General features: G+C 37.8%; 1 non-coding gene across 1 annotated transcript; it reads right to left on the minus strand.

Moving 5' to 3' along the window:
* Positions 1-252: 252 nt before the first annotated feature.
* Positions 253-358, minus strand: LOC140885758 (small nucleolar RNA R71). The gene has a single exon (XR_012151175.1). It is a non-coding gene; the product is annotated as a small nucleolar RNA R71 (small nucleolar RNA).
* Positions 359-11,310: the final 10,952 nt, after the last annotated feature.

The raw sequence follows: 11,310 nt of genomic DNA on the forward strand, positions 1-11,310 counted from the left end.
GGGTGATTTCCACCGCTCGAGCGAGGCACTGTTCATCAGAATTATTTTTTTTAACTTTTAAATCTTGATTCTTGTTTACTTATTGATTGTTTTATCTTTGTTTTGATGATTAGAACCAAGGTCCTCTTAAGTTTTCTCTCAGGGATCAGTCTAGGAGTTGGTTGCAGTCGTTACCGCTAGGAAGCATTACTACTTGGGAAGACATGGTAGTGAAATTTCTGGCGAATTATTTCCCACCTGCTAAGTCTACCCAGCTGAAGATTGAGATTAGTACTTTCAAGCAACATAATTTGGAGCATTTATATGAAGCATGTGAGAGATAAAAAGATTTGCTGAGGCAGTGTCCTAATCATAATTTTTCAAATTGAGAGCAAATTGTGTTGTTCTATAATGGGTTGAATGAGCCTACACGGATGTCAGTGGACTCTGCTTCTGGAGGTACCATATTTTCAAAGGATCTTTTTTAGGCCCGTGATATGCTGGAACAAATGACAATCAATAGCTTTCAATGGCCGTCCGAACATGTGGGAGTCAAGAAATCTGTAGGAGTATATGTAGTTGATCCTCTCATATCTATCACTGCTCAACTATCTGCCTTGACGACACAAGTGGATGCATTGAACAAAGTGAGTATAGCGGATTCAGAAGGAGTGTCAGTTTCCATTGAAGAATCTTATCCCCCTGAAGAAGCTCAGTATATCAATCCCAGAGGTTATGGAGGCTATCGAGGTATACCTATTCGTAATACTTATCACCCTGACTTACGTAATCATGAGAATTTTTCATATGCCAACAATAAGAATGTGTTGAATCCTCCTCCGGGGTTTAATACAAACAAGGTGAGGGAAAGTAGTCATTGGAAGATGTAGTAAGCACATTTGTCACGGAATAGGGTAAAAGGAGGGCGAAAACTGAGTCTCATCTTGATAGTATGGAGACGCACATGTGTAACATGGGTGCCATGATGAAATATATGGAAATTCAAATTGGGCAGCTAGAGAATGCTTTGAAGGATCAAAATAGAGGCCACTTTCCAAGTAATATAGAGGTAAAACCGAAAGAGAAATGCAAGGAGATAGAGTTTTGGAGTGGGAAACAAATTGGGGTTGTAGGAAGTAAATCTGAGAGTGAAAGCAAGGGGACCGAAAAATCAATAAAGGAAAAGATGGTCGAAAATTCTGAAATTGAGGAAAAAATTGAGAGGAAAGTGGAAGGGAAAAAGAGTGAACCTAAGCCAAAACCGATGTATAAGCCACAACTTTCATACCCACAAAGGTTCAAGAAAAAGGCGTTGGATGAGAAATTCACCAAGTTTTTAGAGATATTCAAGAAGATATACATCAACATTCCCTTTACTGATGCATTGGAGCAAATGCCGAATTATGAAAATTTATCCAGGATGTGATGTCTAAGAAGAGAAGGTTGCAAGAGAACAAGGTAGTGAAATTAACTGAAGAGTGCAGCGCTATTATACAGAAGAAGTTGCCACAAAAGCTCAAGGATCCGGGGAGTTTTACTATACCTTGTGATATTGGCGGTGCTCATGTAAATAGGGCTTTATGTGATTTAGGAGCAAATATTAATTTGATGTATTTTTCCATTTACAAGGACGTGGAGCTTGGAGAGGTAAAGCCAACCACTGTCACTCTACAGTTGGCTGATAAAAGTATCATATATCCACGTGGAATAGTTGAAGATGTGTTGGTAAAGGTGGATAAATTTATTTTTCCAGCTGATTATGTGATTTTGGATATGGAAGAAGATCAAGTTGCTCCTTTAATTTTTGGGAGACCCTTCTTAGCTACTGCAAGGGCATTGATAGATGTCCATAAAGGAGAGCTCACCCTTCGAGTTGGTGGAGAAGCTGTAATTTTAACATCTACCATGCCATGAGGGGACCAAGCGAGGTAAGTACTTGTAAAAATATTCAAGTTATTGACTCATATATTCCTTTTGAATGTGCAGGAATTGATGACCCATTGAAGAGATGTTTGCTTGGGATTAAGAAAGCTAAAAATATGAGGACTTAGAGCTTTGTGAACAAGAGGATTTTCTTGATGGTGCTACGATGAAAAGGCGGTGAGTTCAAAGGAAAAATAAGTGCTGGAAAATAGTGCGACTGAGGTATCTGTTGAAACTCATGATCTCAAGGAATTACCTACATACTTATGATATGCATTCCTAGGTAAAAATTCGACTTTTCCGGTAATTATTTCTTCTCATCTTACTGTGGCTGAAAAGGATAAATTATTGAGGGTCTTGATAAAATTTAAAACTGCTTTAGGATGGTCGATTTCTGATATTAAGAGTATTAGTCCCACTATATGCATGCATAAAATTTTGATGGAGGAGTCATATACACCTTATGTGGATCATCAGAGGCGGTTGAATCCATCCATGAAGGAGGTAGTGAAAAATGAAGTGTTGAAATTGTTGAATGCTGGAATTATTTATGCTATATCTGATAGAAGTTGGGTTTCTCCTGTTCAAGTAGTGCCTAAGAAAGGTGGGATTACTGTGGCAAAGAATGACAAGAATGAATTAATTTCCACACGCACAGTGACTGGTTGACGAGTATGTATAGATTATAGGAATTTGAATAAGGCTACTCGTAAAGATCATTTTCCACTTTATTTTATTGATCAAATGCTTGATAGACTTGCTGACTATTGTTATTACTGTTTCTTAGATGGTTATTCAGGTTATAACCAAATTGTTATAGCACCAGAAGATCAGAAGAAGACCACTTTTATGTGTCCTTATGACACATTTGCTTTCAGGAGAATGCCCTTTGGTCTTTGCAATGCACCGGCTACTTTTCAGCGGTGTATGATGGCTATTTTTGCAGATATGATGGAGGAGATTATGGAAGTCTTCATGGATGACTTTTTGGTATTTGTCTCTTCCTTTGATCATTGTTTACATAACCATTCCCTTGTGTTGCAGAGATATCAAGAAAAGAATTTGGTTCTTAACTGGGAAAGTGTCACTTCATGGTCCAAGAAGGCATTGTACTTGGACATAAAGTGTCCTCACATAGATTAGAGGTGGATCGAGCCAAAGTTGTTGCAATTGAGAAGCTACCACCACCAAAGAATATCAAGGACATCCGAAGTTTCTTAGGCCATGCGGGGTTTTATCGTTGATTCATTAAAGATTTATCTAAGATCACTAAACCCCTGTGTAATTTGCTTGAAAAAGATTCCACTTTAATTTTTTATGACGATTGTTTGCAGGCCTTCGAGAAGATCAAGACAACATTGATCACAACGCCTATCATGATAGTTCCGGATTGGAAAGAGCCTTTTGAGTTGATGTGTGACGCTAGTGATTATGCAGTTGGATTAGTCCTGGGCCAAAGAAGAGATAAAATTTTTCGAGCTATCTACTATGTCAGTTGTACTATGGATGCAGCACAACAAAACTACACCACAACTGAAAATGAGATGCTTGCAGTGTTTTTTGCTTTTGATAAGTTTAGGCCTTATTTAATTGGTACTAAAATATTTGTTTACACTGACCATGCAGCGATTCGCTAATTGTTCGCAAATAAGGATGCAAAGCCACGCTTGATCAGGTGGATTTTACTACTGCAAGAATTTGATTTTGAAATCAAGGACAAGAAAGGCAGTGAAAATCAAGTGACGGATTGTAACGCCCAAAATTTATATTAATTGAGTTTATTGGAGATAATCGGAGATTATAAAATTCGATGATCGATTTGATTTTGATCAGAGACTATTTTGCAATTTTCGGATTTTTCAGGGACTAAAACGCAAAAATGGGATTTTTTTTATAATATGTTAACGTGGAATTGACTTGGTCTTCATTCCTTTCTTCTTCCTTCTTCCTCTTGACCGATTCCCTCCATTGAAGACGCCCCATCATTTCTTCAAGCTTTCAAATTTGAGTTTTGCTCGATCCGTCCGTTAGAAATTCAATCTGAAGACAGATTAGCGATCATGGCTGCGAGAGCTTCGTTCTACTTTAAGTTTTTCTTCGATCAACTTTAGTTTGATTTTTGGATGCCATTAGAATTGGATGATTTTTGGATATGTCGTTCTTGAGCTAAGATAGATCGTATATTCGAAGTCGGATCGGAAAAAGAACGTCGTTCGGATTTGTTATGATTTTTGGAGTTTTATTAGAAAGTGAAGATTGTGTTGGATTTTGAATTGTTTTGTTGGATTTTGATATTAGGCGTGTTGATTGGATCGTTCTATTGCTGTCTGTGATTTTGGATAGTTGAATTTATAGTCGTTATGCCGCCGGTTTGAGAATTTTGGATTTTAGGAATTGGAATTAAGTTTTGAATTGTTTTGAATTGAATTGATTGATATTTGAATTGTTTATATCTCCGTTAAGATTTGACTGAGGATCGTGAAGTTCAGAATTGACAGAATTCGATTCGTCGAAGAGTCGATCGAGGTTTGGTATCGAGTTTACCCTTTTTCGTTGAATTGATATTCGTTTGGATTGTGATGGGAATTTTTGTCCTTGCAGCAATCCAGTTGGAGCAACATTTGAATCGAGAAAGGTATAAGATGACATTGGATGGAATGGGACGATTAACTCGAATCCGGATTGATTCGAGTGTCCTAAAGGAATCACATACTTGCATGTTTCGATGAATTATTTGAAATTATGATTGAATGCATTACGTTTTGATATGCATTAATATTGAGCCAATCGATTTGTTTCATGATTGATTAGACGTTCTGGGGATTATAGTTTAGTGGCACTGGTAGGAGATTTACTACAGTGGCCGATCAACTCTTTATTGAATGCCTCAGAGTCTGGAGGATTGAAGTATACATCATCCACCTTGAAAGGGGAAGTCGGTGAGATGGTTGTGATATTTTTGTATCATCGGGATCCCAATTTGGGAAAGAAATTCCTTTGATTACCTGATTGGATAACCTTGGAAACCAAAGACATGCATTGCATCTTATTGCATTTCGAAATGAGTTATTGTTATTCATGTTATTGATACTCTACGTGAAAGTGCATGTTATGTTGTTGTTATATTATTTGATATTTCCTGGGTTGTCTTTTTTACTAGGAATATTATTCTCATCGGATTTATCCGGCTATTGTCTTGTCTTTGTATGTGTGCTTGGTGACAGGTGGGGCAGGACCGAGTCAGAGGTCGCATGGATAGTTGGGATGCGAAGATAGAAGTGGGACTTAGGTTTTTAGAATTTGAAAGCATGCCAATCTAGTTTATGTTTGGGAGCATATTTAGAACTCGAACCTTGTTTGTTTTGGTTGTATCGAATATTCGAATTTTGAGGTTTATATGTTGTCGTTGCATGTATTTTATACCTCGTCATGTATGGAACGGATTGGAGTTGGATTATGTTTTGAGCAATTTTTGTTTTTCTTTCTGCAGAACTGTGCCCGCTCAATCAGTTGAGTTTGCTCGATCGGTAGAACTCAACCGATCGAGCGAGATACCCTGTAGCTTTTTAGACAGGAATTGTCTCGCTCGATCGGTTGAGTTCTACCGATCGAGCGAGCACTGTTCTCCAGTTTTTTTAAAAAAATTATTGTTTATTTCTTGGCTCTTGATTGATTATCGATAGGATTAATTCTTGATTAGATGATTAGAATCGAGGTCTTACATTAAGTGGTATCAGAGCGATAAGATCTTGGACTGAATTTAGAAGTGAGCGGTGTAGATCGAGTCCACATGAATTGAATTATCGCATGTGATTAAATTATTTAAATGATTATTTAAATTTCATGCGATCATGCTTTATTATTCAAAAATTATTTGAATTACATGAGTATGTGATTTAAATTATAAAGCATGGGTAATTGATATAAGTTGTGAAGCATGACTTATTTGAGATACGAACTGTATTATTCCTGTTTAAACCCGGATTTCATCGAATTGCTTGAGTAATCAGAGCAGAGGTTGTTGGACACCAAATGTTGAAGATTGAGGAACCTACCAGCATCGAACCCCGATTGGATATTGTAGTGCTGAGACTGATTAGACAGACGTCACTTCGATCACGATGGAATCTTTACCGATGAGGATTCAGTCTTTTAACCCACCGAATCTGAAGAGTACTGGGAATGTCGTTGAATGTGTAAGCTGATTAGAAGAAGTGAGCAGCTGCTTGATTTTCGGGGATTCATCGAATACCGTCGAATTTGGTTAGCAATGTACCAACTTTAGGAGTTTGATTAAGTTGGTGTATGTCGAAGAAAGAGTTATAGAATCAAGAGATCCTTTTCAGCCGAGGAGAAAGCAATTCAAGAAGTCTAGGAGCGGTTCTTCTAGTTCCAGTGAATCGAACAGCTTGGCTTAGGACAGAGTACAAAAACTTCAGGTTTAGCCTGCAACAATTGTGAAGGTTGTCACCACAGTGAGCTTTGTCATGTAACTTTTGTAGCTGTCATATCTGCCAGCAACCCGGTCACTTTGCGAGGAGATGTTTTCAGAGTAGTACCGTCGGATCTCGGTCAGGGAGTTCTTTTAGATCGATGGTTCAGCGGGGGGCGGCAAGCTTCTGTGATTCATTCCTTTCAGCCGCCACAGCAGAATTGACTAGGAGGTTATCCGAGTATTAATAAACCTCTGATGCAATAGACTTTAGTCTTTGCTCTTAACGAGGATCAGCAGACTCGGGCTGCATCTGGAGATGTTGTGTCAAGTAACCATTTGAATTTTTTGGTTTTCTACCTTTTGGTGATAGACTTGATGCATTCCCTTGTTGAACTTTTGGTTACGGTAGTTGCAACTCTTGAATAGATGGGAATAATATTGAACTGGGCAGTTTGGTACTTAGGTTAGCGGATTTTTATTTTATTATCCGTTGAGTTGCTTTAACCGAGGATTGATCTCAGAGAGAGTTATCAGAATCAGACGCGAGTTGACAGAAGAGTGGTAATCCTCCGGTAGGAATTCTCGATGCGAAGATTCTATTGATTTTTTTGTTCTGTCTAATGACCGTATGTTATAGAAATGTGCGGAGGAATTTTTGATATTGCAGTTGACGTCCTGAATTGTAACCGATCTGGTTGATACACCAGTGGTTGTAGATTTGCTCACGTTGTTCAGAATGAACTTTCAGTTTTGATCCGGATTGCCGGATCGAGTTCAGCCCTTATTGAGATAAAAAATTCATCAACTAGGGATTTGTGAAGAGAGTGTTCCTTAGACCGTTTTCAGAAGGAGGTATGGCCGCTTTGATTTTTTTCATGCCGATTGTTTTGACAAAAGCTTATGCAGTGTCCTAGTTCTTATGAACGAATCTGTCAGAATTAGTTGGGATGAATTGTGATTATTCTTATCGATTATTCTCTTATTCTACTCGGAGAGTCGTACTAACCTTTTAGAGTATTTGAGAATCGTTTTTCAGATTTGCGTGCCAAGCAGTTGCATGCTATTCTATCGACTTCTGAATGCTGTTGGGATCGAGTTGTCTTTTCCTCGATTGTTTTATCTCTGAAGCTGAAATTTATGGTTATCACCTCTAGACTAAAGTTGTTATGAATTGAGCTAAATCTTCATCTGTACCTGAATTGGAAGATTTTGGAGTTAGCGAGTTTCTATCGCCGATTACGAGGGATTCTTATTGTTTGTGAAGTCGATTACTCAGCAAAATGTACCTTCTGTAGAAATCTTATGAGATCAGTGTTTCTTGATTGAAAAAGAGATTTATCAGCGTTCAGTATTCTTTATTCTTTTCTGTACTAATGATCATCAGTGCATTGTATCTTTTTATCGAGATTTGGGATATTTTATTCAGAGGATCATGTAGTATCTTATGCTTCGAGGTCGTTGAAGACGCATGAGACTCATTGTCGTCTTCTAGATTTGAGCTCGTAGCGATCTTATTGATTGGAAGATCTGGCGACATTTTCTTATGACAAGATTTCCAAAAACCTTTCTGATCTGAAAAGTTGTAGTATTTGTCTTCGTAGACTGAACTGATTTGTAGACATAGAAGAAGATTAGATTGTGAGGGAGTTCTGACTATGTATCTATTCTTTCCAAGGAATTTGGATGCAACAATTGATGTTTTTGAGCCAAAAGATCTGTTCTTATTTTATATACTATCGAAAATTCTTTTGATCGATGATTACTGCACATCTGATTATAGTGTAGAACAGATAGGAAGTCTATCAGAATTCTTTCATTCGAGCCGAACCAGAGTTGATTGAGAAGATCGAGAACGCTTAGAAATCTGATTCGATTTTTCAGAATTTGATGAAAGAGAATCAGACCTAGATATAGTCTGAGTTGCAGGTCAGTGCTGATGCTTCATTTATGAGAAATCGTTTAGTTGTGCTAGATGTTTCGATTTGAGACAGCGTATCTTGAGATTGGCACTTTGGATTCTATTCAGTGTTCTTCCAGATGACCGGAAGATGTTTGATGATTGGAGGAATCATATCGAATAGAGGACGATGAAGAATGAGATTCGAAGTATGGCTTCTGATGTTCTAAACTGTCCGTAGTTGATAGATGAGAGAGAGAATGACCCGACTACCTGTGGTACAGTTATCTGTTCAGAATGGAAAGGGGTTCACCTTCCGATGGGTGTTGTTCCGAAACTTTCGACCAGTCTGAGATCGAGATGTCATCTGATTATGATTGACTGATTGAGGAGATTTGCCATTGTTTTCCATACAGTATGAATTTCAGACACGACCAGATGGTTGAGATTTTGTCGGAAAGATGGTCAGATAGTTTTGCTTGTCGAAATCTGTCATGTTAGAGTGAGATTTCTAATTTATTTCTCACCTTGGGCTTAATCTTTTAGAGACTTTGGATGTTCGGTTACATCTGAACTCAGCTTTAATCCTCAGAACGACGGACAACCAGAGCGGGAGATTCAGACTTTAGAGGATATGCCATGAGTGTAGTGCTCGACTTAGCACTAGTTGGCAGAATTCTTGATTCTTGTGGATATTTCGTACAACGATATCTATCAGATGATTTTCTTGATGGCACCTTGCGATGAGTTGTACGGACATAAATGAAAATCTCATTTGAATTGAGATGATTTTTTGTGTCACCTGATTTGGGACCAAATTTGATTCGAGGTTTATGAACAGACGAAGATTGTCTGTCGAGATTGAAGATGACTTGGACTAGACAGTCGAAGTATTCAAATTTTTCAGATGCAGATCTCTGTGTTTTGATCAGGGAAACCGAGTAATTCAGAAGAATTCTTCGTTCGGTGTTTTTGTTTGATTCGAGAGTGAGGAATCATTTTCGAGATTGATCGATTTGTAGGCGATTTTGAAGAATATAGGCATTCTTGCCTTTAGACGTGCGTTTGTTCCGTCTCTTTCTGGTTTTCTCGAAGTGGTCCACGTATCTTATTGCTGAAATTTCCAGATTTATTTGATGATGAGACCGAATTTGATGAGATGCCAACTTTCTTGAGACGACCGTTTCAGAGTTTAGATCGGAATTGAATCAGCTCCGAAACAGACCGATTCAGTGTAACAGTGCAGTGGAGCCGTTTCGGTTTTGAAGAAGAGATTTTCGAGACAGAGTACGAATTGGAGCAGAAATTAGTTTTCTGGACTTATTCTGAGAGATGAATTCTTTTGCAGTTTTGGATTTTATCCCTTATCTTTTGAGATTGAACTCTATCTGATTTCGAGGACGAAATCTATTCTTAGAGGAGGAGAATTGTAATGCCACAAATTTATCTTAATTGAGTTTACTGGAGATAATCGGAGATTATAGAATTTGAGGATCGATTCGATTTTGATCAGGGACTATTTTGCAATTTTCGGATTTTTCAGGGACTAAAACGCAAAAATGGGATTTGTTATAATATCTTAACTTGGAATTGACTTGGTCTTCATTGCTTTCTTCTTCCTTCTTACTCTTGACTGATTCCCTCCATTGAAGACGCCCCATCATTTTTTCAAGCTTTCAGATTTGAGTTTGTGCTCGATCCGTCCGTTAGAAATTCAATCTGAAGACAGATTAGCGATCACGGCTGCGAGAGCTTCGTTCTACCATAAGTTTTTATTCTATAAACTTTACTGATATTTTTGGATGCCGTTAGAATTGGATGATTTTTGGATATGTCGTTCTTGAGCTAAGATAGATCGTATATTCGAAGTCGGATCGGAAAAAGAACGTCGTTCGGATTTGTTATGATTTTTGGAGTTTTATTCGAAATTGGGGATTGGAATTGTGTTGGATTTTGAATTATTTTGTTGGATTTTGATATTAGGCGTGTTGATTGGATCGTTCTATTGCTGTCTGTGATTTCGGATAGTTGAATTTATAGCCGTTATGTCGCCGGTTTGAGATTTTTGGATTTTAGGAATTGGAATTAAGTTTTGAATGGTTTTGAATTGAATTGATTGATATTTGAATTGTTTATATCTCCGTTCAGATTTAACTTAGGATCGTGGAGTTCAGAATTGACAGAATTAGATTCGTCGAAGAGTCGATCGAGGTTTGGTATCGAGTTTACCCTTTTTCATTGAATTGATATTCGTTTGGATTGTGATGGGAATTATTGTCCTTGTAGAAATCCAGTTGGAGCAACATCTGAATCGAGAAAGGTATAAGATGACATTGGATGGAATGGGACAATTAACTCGAATCCGGATTGATTCGAGTGTCCTAAAGGAATAACATACTTGCATGTTTCGATGAATTATTTGAAATTATGATTGAATGCATTACGTTTTGATATGCATTAATATTGAGCCAATCGATTTGTTTCATGATTGATTAGACGTTCTGGGGATTATAGTTTAGTGGCACTGGTAGGAGATTTACTACAGTGGCCGATCAACTCTTTATTGAATGCCTCAGAGTCTAGAGGATTGAAGTATACATCATCCACCTTGAAAGGGGAAGTCGGTGAGATGGTTGTGATATTTTGTATTCTCGGGATCCCAATTTGAGAAAGAAATTCCTTTGATTACCTGATTGGATAACCTTGGAAACCAAATACATGCATTGCATCTTATTGCATTTCGAAATGAGTTATTGTTATTCATGTTATTGATACTCTACGTGAAAGTGCATGTTATGTTGTTGTTATATTATTTGATATTGCCTGAGTTGTCTCTTTTACAGGAAATATTATTCTCACCGGATTTATTCAGCTGTTGTCTTGTCTTTGTATGTGTTCTTGGCGACAGGTAGGGCAGGACCGAGTCAGAGGTCGCATGGATAGTTGGGATGTGAAGATAGAAGTGGGACTTCGGTTTTTAGAAGTTAAAAGCATGTCAATCTAGTTTATGTTTGGGAGCATATTTAGAACTCGAACCTTGTTTGTTTTGGTTGTATCGAATATTCGAATTTTGAGG

This window comes from Henckelia pumila, chromosome 2 (genome assembly GCF_033568475.1).
Source record: "Henckelia pumila isolate YLH828 chromosome 2, ASM3356847v2, whole genome shotgun sequence".
Classification (NCBI taxonomy): Eukaryota; Viridiplantae; Streptophyta; class Magnoliopsida; order Lamiales; family Gesneriaceae; genus Henckelia; species Henckelia pumila.